Raw genomic sequence first — 20,712 nt, 5'->3', positions numbered from 1 at the left:
ATACATATATGTATATCTGCATTTTTAAAGAAGAATCATAGAATAACTTATTTGTAAACTTCCATTAAATTCAGCATTACAAACAGTGTCAGATGCCATCCACGTGGTATTCAAAAGGAAATAATATGCAAAAAGTTACTGGTAATTATTTTTGAAATGTAAAATTCCTCAAACAGGACTAAGATGACAGATTGTATAGCAAAGTGGGCTGACTGGGTAGCATGGTGAACAGATTGTTCTGATTACCAGAGACCCAAAATCTGTACCAAAACGGTACAAAGACTCTATAGAATGGATTCTTGTTAAGTAGAACTTCAGCAAGTGAACTTGCCATTTTAACAGTTGCCATTTGAGGCAGGACTTTTGTTGATGTGGAAGTAAGTCAGGAAATTTCCCCAAGAAACAACTATGAAACTGGACAAAATTATCAAAAACAATGATTTCATGGCTCTGGAAATCGAGAAATCATAAACATCAAATTGAGAAACATATTCGTGAGGAATCACTGAACTCTGCCTAAGAACACTGGGAGTCAGAGATGTTCTTGCCTGGGGCTGCTCCCACTCCTTCATAGCTCAGTCAGTACAGTACTCCTACCAGGGTAGGGCTGGTCATGAAAACTAGCAGCTTCACTTCTGAAAGGGGCTGACAATAGAGGGGGCTGATTTGATTTGGAGTGGAGGCCAAAAAACCTATTAGTGATATTGTCAACAAAGAAAGCAAACTGAAAGAAATTAATAAGGAAAGTTCCCAGCTCTACAAGTTTACGGCTATGGCCCTGGTAGGGGTTAGCAGCACATTGGTGGTATAGCAAGAAACATACCAGGGTAAATGAATCTGAGACAGGCAGACAGAGGCTACGTAAGTTCACCAGGCCACCCAGTCTGTCCGCCTTGCTATACAATCTGACTAGGACATAATGACATGCACAAAGGAGACGAAAGAGGGCCCAGTGGAAAGTTAAAGCTGGTACAGACTTCAAAACTGCCAAAATATTGCATGTGCTCCTCAACTGCCACACAGTTCCATCAGCACTGGCTGGTCCCAGTGTTTGAGCACAACCTCTGATCAATCATTAAATAACAATTAAACTATGGGGATCCAGGGCAATCCCTAGGAAGCCAGGTTAAATAAGAAAAATTAGAATAAGAAAAAAGAACTGAGCAGAGAAATCAGCAGTCACATATCATGAGGGATATAGATAGATTCTACAGATTAAGACAAAGGAATTTATTAATAAAAAAATAAACAAAACCAACCCTCAAGGAAAAAATAATCAAAATCCAGAGCTACTATCATGTTATTTTAAAAAACACATTTTTGACAAAAACCTGTGTGATCCATAATGAAGAAAAAAGCAGTCAATAAAAAATGTACCTGAATGGGCCCAGATATAGAATTTAGCAGACAAAGGCTTTAAAGACTTTAAAATAGCTATTATACATATATTAAAATTATTAAAAGAAAATTTGTTAAACACCTAAAGGAAAACATGACAGTAATGAAACAACAAAAAGAAACTTTCAATACAGAAAGAAAAAAACTATTTAAAAATAAAAAGTGCGGACTTGAAAAGTACAATAACCAAAATTTTAAACAGCAGATTTGAAAGAGTAAAAAATCAAATCAGTGCACTGGAAAACAGACCAATAGAAATCATCCAGTTGGAAGAACACAGAGAAAAAAAGACAGGAGAAAAGTGGACAGAGCCTGAGAAACTTATGGGATATCAAGGAAACCAACACATATCTTATGAGAATTGGAAAAAGAGGAGAGAGACAAAGAGTGATGAAAAAACATTTGAAGGAATAATGGCTGAAAATGTCCCAGTTTGATGGAAAACAGTAACCTATGGTCCAAGAAACTCAACCAATGCCAAATGAAATACACCCCAAAAGATCCACACTCAGGCACATCATAGTCAAATTGTTGAAAGATAAAGAGAAAAGTCATGAAAGCAGCAAAAGAAAAATGACTAATCATGTCTAGGTGAAAAAGAATATGATTAATGACTTCTCATTAGAAATAAGAAGGGCCAGAAGGCAGAGAAATGAAGTGCTAAAAGAAACAAGAAAGGAAACCCATCCACCAACATTTCTCTGTCCGGGAAAATTATCCTCCAAAAATAAAGGTGAAATGAAACATTCCCAGAGAAACAAGTGAGGATATTTGTTGCAAGCAGAAATACCTAATGAAGTCCTTAAAGTTGAGAGGAAATAACACTAGATAATAGCTCAAACAGAAGAAATAAAGAGCACTGAAAATGGTAAATATATACATAAAAGGCTGTATAAATACACATTTTTTTTCTGTTTTCATCTCTTAATTTCTTTAAGAGACTTAAAGTTGTATGAGGCAATACTTATTATGTTGCTGGGTTTATAAAACATATAATATATGTGAAAAAACACAAATTTGGAAAAGAAATGAAGCTATATTGGATTAAAGCAGTTCTATTTCACCAGAATTAAGTCAGTACCTACCTGAAATAGACTAGGACAAGATAAAATGTGTAGTATAGTCTCTAAAGCAAATAAGAAATGTCTTTTAAATTTTAGTTTAAAAAATCAAAACAGAAGAATTTAAATGTCACACTACATTTTTGTAATAGAAAAGAAGGTGGTAGAAAAGGAAAAGAGGAACAACAAAAAGTATGAGACAGAAAACAGTAAAATGGAAGATAGAAATCCAATCATATCAATAATTACATTAGACATGAATGGAAGAAACACAAATCAAAAGGCAGAAATTATCAGATTGGATAAAAATCAACGTCAAATTATGTACCATCTATAAGAGACACGTTTTAGATTTACAGATATAAATAGGCCAAAAGTAAAGGGAAAAAAACAAGATTCACTATGCAAACAGTAACCATAAGACAGTTGGAATGTCTTTATCAATATTAGACAACATAGACTTTAATTCAAGAAATATTATAAGACAAAAAGGACATTCGTAATGATAAAAGGCCAATACATTTGAAATATTTGGCAATTTGAAATGCATATGAATGGAATAGAAGAGCCCCCACAGTACTAAAATAAAAATGGACGAAATTGAAAGGAGAAAAAAAATTTAATATTAATAGTTGGGGATTTCCATACTTCTCTCAATAATTGATGGAAAAACTAGACAGGAAATTGGAAAAGAGACAACTTAAATTACACCATCAAAAAAATCTTGACATCATCAGCAGAATGCACATTCTTTTCAAGCAGACATGGATATTATCCATATTCAGCAAATGCTAGACAATATAATGTCTCAATTAATTTGAAAGGTTTGTGAAATCTTCCAAATGTATTCTATAATCACAGCAGAATTAAGTTAGAAATAAAAAACAGAGAAATTTTAGAAATCTCCAAATATTTAGATACTAAATCACAAAGAAATTCCAAGGGAAATTAGAAAATATTTTGAGGTGAATGAAAATAAACTATGACATATCTACATTTATTGGATGTAGCTAAAGCAGGGTTTAGAAAAAAGTTTATAGCTTTAACCATTTAGAGTAAAAAGAAGTTCCAAATCAGTAACTTAAGCTTTATATATATAGATATTATTATATACTATATTGTTATCATATTATATGTAATCTATTTAGTAAAATAAATAGAAAAACAGTAGAGAAAAATGAATAAAACCAAAAGTCTTATTGATAAAACTTTCACTTGCATTACCAAATATCAAAACAAAATAAATTAAAAGAAAACAGAGAAGATGTTAATTATAGAAATCAGGATTGAAACTATGATATCACCACTGATGCTAAATAAATTAAAAGAATTATAAGGGAATACTATAAACAACCTTACCCAATCATATAAGATAACAGGTGAAATGGACAAACTCTTAGGCACAAATTACCAAAACTAATAGAAAATCTAAATAAACCCGTAACAAATAAAAATACTGAATTAGTAATTCAGATTTTTCCCACAAAGAAAAGTTCAAGTTGAGATGGCTTCACTGGTTAATTATATGAAACATTCAAAGATAATACAAATCTACACAAACGCTTTAAGAATTCAGAAGCAGCAGGAACACTTCCCAACTCATTCTGAGGGGCCTAATACCAAAGATAGGCAAAGATCAAAAGAAAACTATAGACCAATATCCATTGCAAACATTGATGCAAAAACCTTTATCAAAATGTTAGCAAATTTAATCTAGCAGTATATAACCAGGATTATACACAATGACCACGTGGGATTTATTCCAGGAAAGGTAAGGTTGGTTCAACATTGAAAATCAATTAATGGACTACATTATATTAATAAACTATAAAACCAAATAATCATCAACCAGGACTAGCAAGGAAGTTCTTCAAACTGATAAAGGGCATGTGGGGCAGGGGAAACTCTATATTTATGTCATATTTATTGATGAAAGATGGAATGCTTTCCCTGTAAGATGGGGCATAAGGCATTCATCATTTCTATGCATCTTTGTACTGGGAAATCTAGCCAGTGCAATCAGGAAATAAAATAGATATTAAAGGATATAGAAGAAATAAAAACTGTCTTTATTTGCAGATGAAATGATTCTATATGTAGAAAATTATAAAGAATCTATGAAGAAACCACTAGAACTAAAAAATGAGTTTAGCAACACCATAGGATGATATAAGATCAATATAAAAATCAGTAACATTTGTATATACTAGCAACAAACAATCCAAATGTGACATTAAGACAGCTCCATTCAAAATAATATCAACAGAAATAAAGTGCTTAGGAATCACTTTTACAAGACTTGAACACTAATGAAATTAAAGAATATCTAAATAAATGGAGAGACATTTCATATTCATGGATTCCAAGACTCAATATTGTTAAAGTAACAATTCCCTACAAATTAATCTATGGACTCAATATATAATCTCTACGAAAATTTCATAAGGCTTTTCTTTAGAAACTAACAAATTGATCCTAAAATTTATATGGAAATGCAAAGGACCCCAAAATAGACAAAACAGTTTTGATAAAAGAAGAACAAAGTTGGAGGACATACACTACTTGATTCCAAAACTTACCTTAAAGTTATAGTAATCAAAACAGTGTAATATAGGCATAAGGATAGACAAATGTAGTTCACTGGGACAGAACTGAGAATTCAGAAATGAACCCTTTCATTTATAGGCAACTGATTTTTGACAAAGATGCCAAGATTATTAAATAGAGAAAGGAAAGTCTTTTTAACAAATAGTGCAGTTAAAAATTGGATATACATGTTGCAAAAAGAACTTCAATTCATACTTCATACCATATATAAAAATTAACTAAAAAAATAGTGTTTTAGAAGGAAGTACAGATTGAAAATCCTCACTACCTTGAGTTAGACACAGATTTCTTAAGATCTGGTACCAAAAGTACAATCCATAAAGGAAAAAATGATAAATTGGACTTCACTGAAATTACCAATTTTGCTCTTCAAAACATCATTTTTAAAAATGACAACATAAGATGGACTAGAAGGAAATACTTGAAATTTATATCTTTGGAAAAGAACTTAGTTCAGAATATACAAAGAATTCTTGAGACTTTATAATAAGAAAAAAAACTTTTTAAAGTGGGCAAAAGATTTGAAAATAAATTTCTCCAAAGTACATACATGAATGGATTATAAAAATTTGAAAATATGCTCAACATCATAAAGTGACTAGGGTAATACAAAGTGAAACAATATGAACAACGGATTCACACCCACCTAATGGCCATAATCAAAAAGACTGATGAACTGGGGCAGTGGCTCATGTCTGTAATCTCAGCACTTGGGAGGCCGAGGTGGTTGGTACACTTGAGTTGAGTTCAAGACCAGCGTGGCCAACATGGTAAAACCCTAACTCTACTAAAAATACAAAAATTAGCCGGGAATGATGGCACACACCTGTAATCCCAGCTACTCAGGAGACTGAGACAGGAGAATTACTTGAACCTGGAGGCGGAGGTTGCAGTGAGCTAAGACTGTGCCACTGCACTCCAGTTTGGGTGACAGAGTAAGACTTTGTTTCAGAAACAACAACAACAACAACAACAAAACAAGACTGATGATACCAAGTGTTGATGAGCATGTGAAAAAACTGGAACCCTCTTACATTACTGGTGAAAATGTAAAATGGTACCACCACTTTGCGAAACAGTTTGGCGGTTTCTTTAAAACATAAATTTAACATATACCTAGAAATTTCTACTTGTAGATATCTACCCAAGAAAAATAAAAACATATGTCCACACAGACTTGTTTTCAAATATTTATAGCAACATCCAAATAACCAAAAACAAATCAATTCTCATGTGTATCAATTGCAGAATGGATAAACAAAATGTATTATATCCATACAACATATTATAATTCAACAATAAATCAGAACCAACTATTAATATAAAACATGGATGAACCTCAAAAATACTATTCTAATGAAAGAAGCCAAAAGCAAAAGATTATATATTATATAATTTCATTTATATAAAATATCCAGGAATGAAAATCTATAGAGACAGAAAGCAGATCAGTATTTATCTGAGGTTGAGGTGAGAGTGGGGACTGACTGGATATGGGTAACAAAAGAACTTTGTGGGGTGACATAAATGTTCTAAAACTGATTTGTGCTAATGGTTGCACAAATCCTTAAATTTACTAATTAATATTGAATTATACACTTACAATGAGTGAGTTAAATGGTAATGAAAACATACCTCCATTTTTTAAAAAGAAGTTGTCAAATGCTTCTCTACCAAGGAAGAAACACTTGGCTTGAAACAGATCTTTGCCATGGGAAGAATCATTTCAGTGGACAATTTAATTATGCAAATGTAAGACTGGTAGGCATCCATTACCTTGGGGGAACCATCTAACAAAAATCTTTTGAGGGTTTGTAAAGGCTGTTTCTTCTCAATACTTTGTGGTAAACAGAGAGAACTAAGGGAAAGAAGGTAAATAGATCTGCATAAAAAAACAAAACAGGAATTCCGAAAGGGATCAACTCCTAGACTCCATCCTCTCTGAGGTTCAGAATTACAAAAATCTCTTTCATGGATTTTAGTGATAGCTCTGTGGCTCACAAGTAGGAAGATATGCTTAAGAAGGCTTTATCAAAGAAGAAAGGAGAATCTGGGTTGGTGATTCAGGCTGAAAAGTAGAGACATTGTAGGCTAAATCTAAGTGCCTACAGAGGCCAGGCAGGTAAAGCAATAGAAAGAGTGAAGGCTGCAGCAAATCAGATAGTGTATATCTGATTAAAGAGGACAATTATTCAGTGCAACCCATTTTTTTCTCATGATAGAATAAGAGGCCACTGAAATCAGTTTCTCCAATGGTTCAAGCATATCAAAGTCCAGATACTTAAATGAATCTCTTGATTTAAAATCATGGTATTTTATAGTTCCTATAATGATATGAAATTCAACTATTTTAAAAAATACCAGGAGAACTAAACAAAACATATCCGCAAGTTGCATCTGGCTCACAGACCACTAGTTTGCTATCCCTGGACTAGATTTCAAGAAAGAAAGGCTAATTCTGGTACAGTGTGGGGATGGGCTGAAAGTACCTTCTCACACATCCAACTTGGCAAGGAAGCCAAGATGACTAAGCTATGAGTATAAATTAAGGAAATGAAATCCTTTGACATAACCCTTGAATGAACATAATACTGAAGAGTGAATCATCTTGTCATTAAGAACCACTGAGGACTCTGCAAAGATCAGTTGCATCACATCAACAAGAGCAAGGATACATAAAATTTGTTGAGGCCACTTTTAAATCATGAAATAATGTAGCAGTGGTAAAATCAACAGCAGCTGAAAATGGTATCACTAGCTTATATGTTCATGCCTGCAATCCCAGCACTTTAGGAGGCCAACACAGGAGACTGCTTGCCCCAGGAGTTCAAGAACAGTCTGGGCAATGCAATAAGATCTCGTCTCTACAAAAAATAAACTTTAAAAAAAATTAGCCTAGCACAGTGGCATGAATCTATATTCTCAGCCACTTGAGAGACTGAGGTAGGAGAATAGCTTGAGCCCAAGAGAACAAGGCAACAGTGAGTCATGATCACATCACTGCACTCTAGCCTGGGCAACACAGCAAGACCCTGTCTCCAAAAAATAAAAATAAAAAGCAAGACTCAATCTCAAAAAAAAAAAATCCCCATCTCTTTCTTCAACTAACTTTTGGAAAGCAAATTAGTCTCCTTGGAATGAGTAAACTCTTAGGACTATAGCAATACTTGAAGCAGCTGAAAGAAGACTCTAAGAAAAGACCTCCTTGGAAGTCTTGCTAATTTGAATAGACAAGTGTATCAGTGATTAAACTAAATATTTAAAAGATGACAACTTATTTGTAACTCAAGTGAGCCATACTTGTTAAATAACAATAACTAGAAATCAGAGCTAAAAGCAACCATGGTTTTAGAACATGCAAGTAATATTCAATCTCTCAGAAAACACGTCATTCTTCCTGTTCAACTTACTATTTCTTTCTGAATGACATCTTATTTTCAAAGTTATTTGTCTCTCAGATCACCTGCTACTACTAACCGATCAATTTTTAAAAGTGGAAGAAGTTTTTGTTCAAGATTGCTTTGGTTATTAAGGTCTTTTGTGGTTCTATGCAAGTTTTAGGATTTTTTTTTTCTATTTTTGTGAAAATTGTCACTGAAACTTTGAAAGAGATGGCATTAATCGGTAGATCGCTTTAGATACTGAGGGCATTTTAATAATATTAATTCTTCAGATCCATGAACATTAGATAGCTCCATTCATTGTGTTTTCTTTACTTTCTTCATAAATGCTTTAGTTTTCAGTGTACAAATCTTTTACTGCTTTGGTTATATTTATTCCCATGCATTTTTTGTGATATTGTAAAAAGAACTGCTTTCTTGATTTCTTTTTTCCATAGTTCATTGTTGGTATGCAGAAACACTACTGATTTATGTATTTTAATTTTGTATCCTGCATCTTTATTGAATGTTAATTTTAACAGTTTTTTTCGGTAGAGTCTTCAGGGTTTTTTATATATAATATTTGCACATGTATAAGATTTTACTTCTTCCTTTCCAATTTAGATGCTATTTATTTATTGCCTAATTACTCTAGCTAGGACTTCCAGTATTATATTGAGTAGAAGTGGTAACTGGTGGGCATCCTTTCCTTATTCATGAAAAGCTTTAATCTTTTCACCACTATTGAGTATGGTGTTAGCTGTGGGCTTATCCTATATAGCCTTTATTATGTTGAAGTACAGTAGTTCTATAACTAATTTTTTGAGAGTTTTCACCATAAAAGAATGTTAAAGTTTCTCAAAAGCTTTCTCTGCATCTATTGAGATGACTATATATAACTTTTATCCTTCATTCTGTTAATAGTGTATCACAATGTTGACTTGCATATGTTGAACCATCCTTGATTGTGGTGTATGATCCTTTAATGTGCTGTTGAATTTAATTTGCTAGATTTTTGTTGAGAATTTTTCCATCTATGTTCATTAGGGATGTTGGCCTATGATTTTCTTTTGCAGTGTCCTTGTCTGGGTTTGGTATCAGAGCAAAGCTGGCCTGGTAAATGAGTTTGAAAGTATTCCCCGCTCTTCAGTTACTTTGGGAGCGTTTGAGAAGGACCGGCATTATTCTTCCTTAAATGATAGAAATTCACATATGAAGCCATGAAGTACTACTGGGTTTTACTTTGTTGGGGGTTTTTTGATTACTGATTCAAAGTCTCTATATTCCTTATTGGTTTGTTCATTGGATCAAACTAAAAGCTTTTGCACAAAAAGAAAACAATCGACAGAGTGAAGAGATAACCTATCGAATGAGAGAAGATACTTGCAAACCACGTATCTAATAAGGAGTTAATATTAAAAATGTGTAAGGAACTCAAAACACTCAATAGCAAGAAAACAAATAACCTAATTTAAAAAATGGGCAAGGGATCTGAATAGGCATTTCTCAAAAGCAGACATAAAAATGGTCAATGGGTATATGAAAAATGCTCAACATCACTAATCATGAAGGTAATAAAAATTAAAACCACAACGAGCTATTACCTCACATATGTTAGAATGGCTATTATGAAAAAGACAAAAGATAACAAGCATTGGTTAAGATATAGGGAAAAGAGAACCTTTGTATATTGTTGGTGAGAATATACATTAGTACAGCCATTACAGAAAACAATATGAAGAATCCTCAAAAAATTAAAAATAGAACCACCATATGATCTAGCAATCTTCTAAGTATGTATCCAAAGGAAATGAAATCAGTAGGTCTAAGAGATATCTGTACTCCCATGTTCATTATAGCATTATTCACAAGATATGGTATCCATGTGCATTTCCATTGATAGGTGAATAGATTAAAACTGTGGTGTGTAACTACACAGTGGAATACACTATTCAGCCTTAAGAAAGAAGGAAATTATTTCATTTGTGATAACGTGAATTAACCTGGAGGACATTATACTAAGTGAAATAAGGCAGACGCAGAAAGACAAATATTGCATAATTTCACACATGTGGAATCTAAAAATGTCAAAATTGCAGAAGCAGAGAATAGAATGCTGGTTGTCAGGAGCTGAAGGATGGGAGGGTTCAGGGAAGGCAGATTTGGAAGATGTTGGTTAAAGGGTACAAAATTTCAGTTGGACAGGATGAATAAGTCCTGGAGAATCATCATATAGCACGGTGATTGCATTTAATAATAATGCATTAATACAGGTACACCCCTCATTTTATTGCATGTCACTTTATTGCACGCAGCAGATACTGCACTTTTTACAAATTGAGGGTTGGGGCAACCTTGTGTCAGGCAAATCTATTGGTGCCATTTTTCCTACAGCATGTGCTCACTTCATGTCTCTGTGTCACATTTTAATAATTCTCACAATATTTCAAACTTTTTCATTATTATTGTATCTGTCATGGCAATCTGTGTTCAGACGTTACTATTGTAATTGTTTTAAGGCACCACAAACTGCACTCATAAAAATGGTGAACTTAATTGATAAAAGTTGTGTGTGCTCTGACTGCTCTACCCCCTCACTGGTCCCCCATTTCTCTCCCTCTCCTTGGACCCTCCTATTCCTTGAGACACAGCAATACTGAAAGTACGCTGATTAATAACCTTACATGGCCTCTTAGTGTTCAGATGAAAGGAAGAATTGCACATCTCTCACTTCAAATCAAAAGCTAGAAATGATTAAGCCTAATACTGATGATATGTTGAAAGCTGAGATAGGCCAAAGGCTAGGCCTCTTGCACCAAACAGCCAAGGTGAAAGAAAAAAGTTCTTGAAGGAAACAAAAAGTGCTGCTCCAGTGAACACACTAATGATGATAAGGCAAACAGCCTTATTGCTGATATAGAGAAAGTTGTTGTGATCTGGAAAGATCATACCAGTGAAAGCATTTCCGTAAGCCAAAGCCTAATTGAGAACAAGGCCTTGATGCCCTTCAAGCCTATAAAGGCTAAGAGTGGTGAGGAAGCTGCAGAAGTCTGAATCTAGCAGAGGTTGGTTCATGAGGTTTAAAGGAAAGAAGCCATTTCTATAACATAAAAGTACAAGATGAAAAAAGCAAGTGCAAATGGAGAAGCTGCACCAAGTTATCCAGAAGATCTAGCTAAAGTAATTGATGAATGTGGCTCAACAACAGATTTTTAATGCAGACACAACAGTGTTCTACTGGAAGAAGATACTATCTAGAACTTTCTTAGTTAGAGAGAAGACAATGCCAGGCTTCAAAGCTTCAAAGGACAGGCTGATTCTCACTAGGGGTTAATACATCTGGTGACTGCAAGTTGAAGCCAACATTCATTTACCATTCTAAAAATCTTAGTGCCCTCAAGAACTATGCTAAATCTACTCTGCCTGTAATCTATAAATGGAATGAGAAAGGCTAGAGGACAGCATTATCTGTTTGAAGCATGGTTTACTATTTTAAGCCCACCATTGGGAACTACTCAGAAAAAGATTCCTTTTAAAATATTAGTGCTAATTGACAATGCACCTGGTCACCCAAGAGCTCTAATGGAGATGTACAAGGAGATGAATGTTGTTTTCATGGCTGATAATACAACATCCATTCTGCAGTCATGGATCAAGAAGTAATTTTGACTTTTAGGTCTTATTATTTAAGAAATATATTTTATACAGCTATAGGTGTCACAGATAGTGATTACTCTGATGGATTTGGGCAAAGTAAATTGAAAACCTTCTGAAAAGGAGTCATTCCAGATGCCATTAAGAACATTGTGATTTATGGGAGGAGGTCAGAATATCAACATTAACAGGAGTTTGGAACAAGTTGTTTCCAAGTCTCACAGATAAGTTTAATGGTTTAAAATTTCAGTGGAGAAAGTAACTGCAGATGTGGTAAAAATGACAAGATAACTAGGATTAAAAGTGGAGCCTGGTTATGTGACTGTATTGCAGCAATCTCATGATAAACCTTTAATGGGTGAGGAGTTGCTTCTTGCAGATGAACAAAGAAAGTAGTTTCCTGGGATGGAATCTATTTCTAGTGAAGATGCTATGAAGATTATTGAAATGACAATTGAGTATTTAGAATATTACATGAATATTGTTGGTAAAGCAGTAACAAGGTTTGAGAGAACTGACTCCAATTTTAAAAGAAGTTCTACTGTGGGTAAAACGGTACTAAAAATATCACATGCTACAGAGAAAACTTTTATGAAAAGACTTAGTCAATGTGTCACTTAGCTGTTGTCTTATTTTAAGAAATTGCGGTAACCGATCCAAGATGGCCGGTTAGGAACAGCTCAGGATTGCAGCTCCCAGTGAAAGTGCAGAGGGTGAGTGGATGATACATTTCCAGACGGATTTTTATTGCTCAGAGACCAGGAGATTCCCAGGCGGAGGAGCCCCACGGGTCGCCAGTGCGGCTGTTTTGGCCGGCGTGGCTGTTTTGCCTGCGCCCCGGCGCGGCGGTTCCCAGTGCACAGTAAACAAAACTGGGTCCCCTCTTAGCCAGCAAGGGGAGCTCCGGGGAGCTCTGGGAACCTCTGGGAAGGCAGAGTTGCTCATTCCTCTGATTGAAAAAAAAAGGGGGGGACTGAAACAGGGAGCCAGTCCAGGAGATTCCCGGGCAAAAAAGAGTCACAAATCTCAGAGCTGCCGTTTCAGCCGGCGCAGTGGGTCGCCACATGGGAAATCACACAGATCCTGGAGCCTTTGCAACAGGCACCCAGAACACCTGGGAGAGAGCCGACCGTTGAACTAAAAAACAAAAGGCTCTGAGACAGGGAGCCAGGTGATCAGGCCCGGCTGGTCCCACCCCCACAAAAACAAAAACAAAAAAACAGCAATTGGAAATGCTCTGGGTTGAGAGTTTCACAGCAAGCACAGCTGAACCCAGGACGGTCCAGCTCTGTGGGGGAGGGGCGTTCGCCATTACCGAGGCACTCCACCACTACGGAGGCACTCTGCCGTTACCAAGGCAACCTGCCATTACAGACAGTCTGTCATTACAGAGGCAGACCACCATTGCCGAGGCAGTCCTAACTATACCCAAATAAACAGGACTGCAGGGAAGTTCACACAGCAGCTCAGCAAAGCCCCTGCAGGCAGACAGTGACTAGGCTGCCTCCTTGCTGGGCAGGGCAGCCCTGGGAAAAAAAAAAAAAAAAAAAGGCAGTAGCACAGCGGAAACTCATAAATAAAGCCCTAACTCCCCGGGACAGAACACCTGGGAAAAAAAGGGGTTTATGAGTTCTGCTGCAGCAGACTTAAACGTACCTGCCCAGCAGCTCTGAATGAATAATAGAGCTCACAGCTCAGGACTTGAGCGACTATAAAGGACAGACTGTCTCCTCAAGCAGCTCCCTGACCCCCATATATCCAAATAGTCACCTCAAAAAGGAGAGTTCAGACTGACATTTGGCAGGTATCCTTCTGGGACAAAGCAGAAGAAGAAACTGGTGGTAACCTTTACTGTTCTGCAGCTGCTGCAGGTGACCCCCAGGCAAGCAGGGCCTGGAGTGGACCTCAGCAGTCCTACAGCAGAGGGGCCAGACTGTTAGAAGGAAAACTAAGAAACAGAAATAACTTCATCATCAACAAACAGGACGTCCACTCAGAGACCCAATCAGAAAGTCAGCAACTACAAAGACGACAGGTTGATAAATCCACAAAGATGGGAAGAAACCAGCGCAAAAAGGATGAAAACAGCCAAAACCAGAACACCTCTCCTCCTATAAGAGATCACAACTCCTCACCACCAAGGGAACAAGACTGGTTGGAGAATGAGTGTAATGATATGACAGAATCAGGCCTCAGAAGGTGGGTAATAAGAAACTTCCGAGAGCTAAAAGAACATGTTCTAACCCAATGCAAAGAAACTAAGAACCTTGAAAAAAGATTTGACGAAATGCTAACGAGAATGGACAACTTAGAGAGGAATATAAGTGAATTGATGGAGCTGAAAAACATAACACGAGAACTTCGCGAAGCATGCACAAGTTTCAACAGCCTAATTGACCAAGCAGAAGAAAGAATATCAGAGGTCGAAGATCAACTCAATGAAATAAAACGAGAAGGCAAGATTAGAGAAAAAAGGGTGAAAAGGAATGAACAAAGTCAACAAGAAATATGGGACTATGTGAAAAGACTTAATCTACGTTTGATAGGTGTATCTGAATGTGACGAAGAGAATGAATCCAAGCTGGAAAATACTCTTCAGGATATTATCCAGGAAAACTTCCCCAACATAGCAAGGCAGGCCAATATTCAAGTCCAGGAAATACAGAGAACACCACAAAGATATTCCTCAAGAAGAGCAACCCCAAGGCACATAATCGTCAGATTCACCAGGGTTGAAATGAAGGAGAAAATACTAAGGGCAGCCAGAGAGAAAGGTCGGGTTACCCACAAAGGGAAGCCCATCAGACTCACAGCAGATCTCTCAGCAGAAACCCTACAGGCCAGAAGAGAGTGGGGGCCAATATTCAACATCCTTAAAGAAAAGAACTTTCAACCCAGAAATTCATATCCAGCCAAACTAAGCTTCATAAGTGAAGGAAAAATAAAATCCTTTGCTAACAAGCAAGTACTCAGAGATTTCATCACCACCAGGCCTGCTTTACAAGAGCTCCTGAAAGAGGCACTACACATAGAAAAGAACAACCAGTACCAGCCACGCCAACAACATACCAAATGGTAAAGAGCATCAACACAATGAAGAATCTGCATCAACTAATGGGCAAAACAGCTGGCTAGCATCAAAATGGCAGTATCAAATTCACATATAACAATATTAACCCTAAACGTAAATGGACTAAATGCCCCAATCAAAAGACACAGACTGGCAAATTGGATAAAAAGCCAAAACCCATCGGTGTGCTGTATCCAGGAAACCCATCTCACATGCAAGGATACACAAAGGCTCAAAATAAAGGGATGGAGGAAGATTTACCAAGCAAATGGAGAGCAAAAAAAGCAGGAGTGGCAATTCTCATCTCTGATAAAATAGACTGTAAAGCAACAAAGATCAAAAGAGACAAAGAGGGACATTACATAATGGTAAAAGGATCAATGCAACAAGAAGAGCTAACGATCCTAAATATATATGCACCTAATACAGGAGCACCCAGATACATAAGGCAAGTTCTTAATGACTTACAAAGAGACTTAGACTCCCATACAATAATAGTGGGAGACTTTAACACCCCACTGTCAATATTAGACAAATCAACGAGACAGAAAATTAACAAGGATATGCAGGACTTGAACTCAGACCTGGAACAAGCAAACCTAATAGACATTTACAGAACTCTCCACCCCAAATCCACAGAATATACATTCTTCTCAGCACCACATCACACCTACTCTAAAATTGACCACATAATTGGAAGTAAATCACTCCTCAGCAAATGCAAAAGAACAGAAATCATAACCAACAGTCTCTCAGACCACAGTGCAATCAAGTTAGAACTCAGAATTCAGAAACCAACCCAGAACCGCATAGCTTCATGGAAAATGAACAACTTTCTCTTGAATGTTGACTGGATAAACAATGAAATGAAGGCAGAAATAAAGATGTTCTTCAAAACCAACGAGAACGAAGACACCACATACCAGAATCTCTGGGACACATTTAAAGCAGTCTCTAGAGGAAAATATATAGCAATAAGTGCCCGCATGAGAAGAAAGGAGAGATCTAAAATTGACACCCTATAGTCCAAATTGAAAGAGCTAGAGGAGCAAGAGCAAAAAAACTCAAAAGCTAGCAGAAGACAAGAAATAACTAGTATCAGAGCAGAACTGAAGGAGATAGAGACACAAAAAACCCTTCAAAAAATCAGTAAATCCAGGAGCTGGTTTTTTGAAAAGATCAACAAAATAGACAGACCACTAGCCAGACTAATAAAAAAGAAAAGAGAGAATAACTAAATAGATGCAATAAAAAACGAGAAAGGGGATATCACCACAGATTACACAGAAATTCAAACCACCATCAGAGATTATTACAAACAACTCTACACACATAAACTAGAAAACCTGGAAGAAATGGATAAATTCCTGGACAGTTGTCTCCTCCCAAGCCTAAACCAGGAAGAAGTCGAAACCCTGAATAGACCAATAACAAGGCCTGAAGTCGAGGCAGCAATTAAGAGCCTACCATCCAAAAAAAGCCCAGGTCCAGATGGGTTCACAGTCAAATTCTACCAGACATACAAAGAGGAGCTGGTACCATTCCTACTGAAACTATTCCAAATAATCCAAAAAGAGGGAATCCTTCCCAAATCATTTTATGAGACCAACATCATCCTGATACCAAAACCCGGCAGAGACTCAACAAGAAAAGAAAACTACAGGCCAATATCCATGATGAACATAGATGCAAAAATCTTCAATAAAATACTGGCAAGCCTATTGCAACAGCACATCAAAAAGCTTATCCACCATGATCAAGCAGGATTCATCCCAGGGATGCAAGGCTGGTTCAACATTCGCAAGTCTATAAACGTAATTCACCACATAAACAGAACCAAAGACAAAAACCACATGATTATCTCAATTGATGCAGAGAAGGCCTTTGACAAAATTCAACAGCCCTTTATGCTAAAAACTCTCAATAAACTAGGTATTGATGGAACATATCTCAAAACAATAAAAGCTATTTACGACAAACCAACAGCCAATATCATACTGAATGGGCAAAAACTGGAAGCATTCCTTTTGAAATCGGGCACTAGACAAGGATGCCCTCTCTCACCACTCCTATTCAATATAGTACTGGAAGTTCTAGCCAGAGCAATCAGGCAAGAAAAAGAAATAAAGGGTATTCAAATAGGAAAGGAGGAAGTCAAATTGTCTCTATTATTTGCAGATGACATGATTGTATATTTAGAAGACCCCATCGTCTCAGCCCAAAATCTCCTGAAACTGATAAGCAACTTCAGCAAAGTCTCAGGATACAAAATCAATGTGCAAAAATCACAAGCATTCCTATACACCAATAACAGACTTAAAGAGAGCCAAATCAAGAATGAACTGCCATTCACAATTGCTACAAAGAGAATAAAATACCTAGGAATACAACTAACAAGGAATGTAAAGGACCTCTTCAAGGAGAACTACAAACCACTGCTCAACGAAATAAGAGAGGACACAAACAGATGGAGAAACATTCCATGTTCATGGTTAGGAAGAATCAGTATCGCGAAAATGGCCATACTGCCCAAAGTAATTTACAGATTCAACACTATCCCCATCAAGCTACCAATGACCTTCTTCACAGAACTGGAAAAAATCACCTTAAACTTCATATGGAACCAAAAGAGAGCCCGCATAGCCAAGACAATTCTAAGCAAAAAGAACAAAGCGGGAGGCATCACACTACTGGACTTCAAACTAGACTACAAGGCCACAGTAATCAAAACAGCATGGTACTGGTACCAAAACAGAGATATAGACCAATGGAACAGAACAGAGGCCTCGGTGGCAACACAACATATCTACAACCATCCAATCTTTGACAAACCTGACAAAAACAAGCAATGGGGAAATGATTCCCTGTTTAATAAGTGATGTTGGGAAAACTGGCTAGCCATATGCAGAAAGAAGAAACTGGACCCCTTCCTGACACCTTACACTAAAATTAACTCCAGATGGATTAAAGACTTAAACATGAGACCTAACACCATAAAAACCAGGCAAGGACTTCATGACCAAAACACCAAAAGCATTGGCAACAAAAGCCAAAATAGACAAATGGGACCTAATCAAACTCTACACCTTCTGTACAGCAAAAGAAACAGTCATTAGAGTGAATCGGCAACCAACAGAATGGGAAAAAATTTTTGCAGCTTACCCATCTGACAAACGGCTGATATCCAGAATTTACAAAGAACTAAAACAGATTTACAAGAAAAAAACAAACAAGCCCATTCAAAAGTGGGCGAAGGATATGAACAGACACTTTACAAAAGAAGACATACATGAGGCCAACAAGCATATGAAAAAATGCTCATCATCACTGGTCATTAGAGAAATGCAAATCAAAACTACATTGAGATACCATCTCACGCCAGTTAGAATGGCGATCATTAAAAAAGCTGGAGACAACAGATGCTGGAGAGGACGTGGAGAAATAGGAACACTTTTACACTGTTGGTGGGAGTGTAAATTAGTTCTACCATTGTGGAAGACAGTGTGGCGATTCCTCAAGGACCTAGAAATAGAAATTCCATTTGACCCAGCAATCCCATTACTGGGTATATATCCAAAGGATTATAAATCATTCTACTATAAAGACATATGCACACGAATGTTCATAGCACCACAGTGTACAATAGCAAAGACCTGGAACCAACCCAAATGCCCATCAATGATAGACTGGACAGGGAAAATGTGGCACATATACACCATGGAATATTATGCAGCCATCAAGAACGATGAGTTCGCATCCTTTGTAGGGACATGGATGAACCTGGAAGCCATCATTCTCAGCAAACTGACACAGGAACACAAAATCAAACACCGCATGTTCTCACTCATAGGCGGGTGTTGAACAATGGAAACACATGGACACAGGGAGGGGAGCACTATGCACTGGGGTCTGTTGGGGGGAAATAAGGGAGGGACAGTGGGGGTGGGAGGTTGGGGAGGGATAGCATGGGGAGAAATGCCACATATAGGTAAAGGGGAGGAAGGCAGCAAATCACACTGCCATGTGTGCACCTATGCAACAATCTTGCATGTTCTTCATATGTACCCCAAAACCTAAAATGCAATACAAAAAAATAAAATAAAATAAAAAATAAATAAATAAATAAAAAAAGAAATTGCCACCACCATCCCAACCTTTAGCGACAACCACTTTGATCAATCAACAGCCAAACATCAAGGCAAGACCCTCTGCAAGCAAAAAAATTAGGACTCGCTGAAAGCTGAGATGATCATCAGCTTTTTTTTTTAGCAATAATTTCAAATTACGATATATACTTTAAAAAAGATGTAATGTTATTGCACACTGAATAGACTACATTGTAAATATAACTTAAATGCACTGGGAAACCAAAAAATGTGTGTGACTTGCTTTACTGTGACTTTAGCTATATTGTGGTAGTCTGGAATTAGACCTGCAGTATCTCTGAGGGATGACTATACATGAAAGTTGCTAAGAGATTCATTCTTAAATTTCTGCTATGAAAAAAAAAAACTATGTGAGGTGATGGATATTCATTTGTTTTAGTCATTTCACAATGTATACTTATATTGAACCATCATGTTTTACATCATAAATACATGCAATTTGATTTGTCAAGTATACATTTATAAAGCTGAGGAGGAGGGGAGAAGAAATAAACTTTCTAGGTTCAACTTATAAAGAATGGAGCTAAATGATCAAATCCGTATTTTCCACATCCAGATTTTTGTTATGGATTGGTCTATTTTGGCATTACTATAAAGAAATACCTGAGGCAGAATAATTTATAGATTTATTTTGGCTCATGGTTCTGTAGGCTGTACAGGAAGCATAGTGCCAACATGTGCTACTGATGAGGGCCTCAGGAAGCTTTCAATAATGGCAGAAGGCAAAGAGGAAGCAGGCATGTCACAAGCCAAGAGAGGGAGCAAGAGAGATGGGGAGGTGCTTTGTTTTTTGTTTTTTTTTAAACAACCAATTATTGCGTAAACTAATAGAGCGAGAACCCGCTCATTACCCACTGGGAGGAAACCAAGCCGTTTATGAGGGATCTTCCCCCAAGACCCAAACACCTTCCACTAGGCCCCCCCTCCAACACTGGGTATCACATTTCAATATAAGATTTGGAGGGGACAAATACTCAAACATATAATGTTCTTACCATGATACTGGTAGTTGTAACAGAAGGAAGTATACTGGGCCATTATATTTTTTAATTTTTAAATATATTGTTTTGAGAATAAATTTTATAATGTTAAATGTGTTTTCATTTTTTCACTTTATTTAATTTTTTGAGATGGAGTCTCACTCTGTCGCCCAGGCTGGAGTGCAGTGAGTGGCATGACCTCGGCTCACTGCAACCTCTGCTTCCTGGGTTCTAGTGATTCTCCTGCCTCAGCCTCCTGAGTAGCTAAGATTACAGGTGTGCACCACCACACCTGGCTAATTTTTGTATTTTTAGTAGAGACAGCATTTCACCACGTTGGCCAGGCTGGTCTCAAATGCTTGACCTCAAGTGATCTGACCACTTCAGCCTCCCAAA

The 20,712-nt window shown here is 36.8% G+C and overlaps 1 protein-coding gene across 4 annotated transcripts in view; it reads right to left on the bottom strand.

Moving 5' to 3' along the window:
• The window catches only part of PRKACB (protein kinase cAMP-activated catalytic subunit beta), a 157,990-nt gene that overhangs the window by 66,288 nt on the left and 70,990 nt on the right, over positions 1 to 20,712 (bottom strand). The gene's annotated exons all lie outside the window — the stretch shown is intronic.

The sequence above is a fragment of the Aotus nancymaae genome, unplaced genomic scaffold, assembly GCF_030222135.1.
Source record: "Aotus nancymaae isolate 86718 unplaced genomic scaffold, 86718_ANA_hifiasm-v0.15.2.pri h1tg000007l, whole genome shotgun sequence".
NCBI lineage: Eukaryota > Metazoa > Chordata > Mammalia > Primates > Aotidae > Aotus > Aotus nancymaae.
This window is presented reverse-complemented; position numbering and strand designations above follow the sequence as displayed.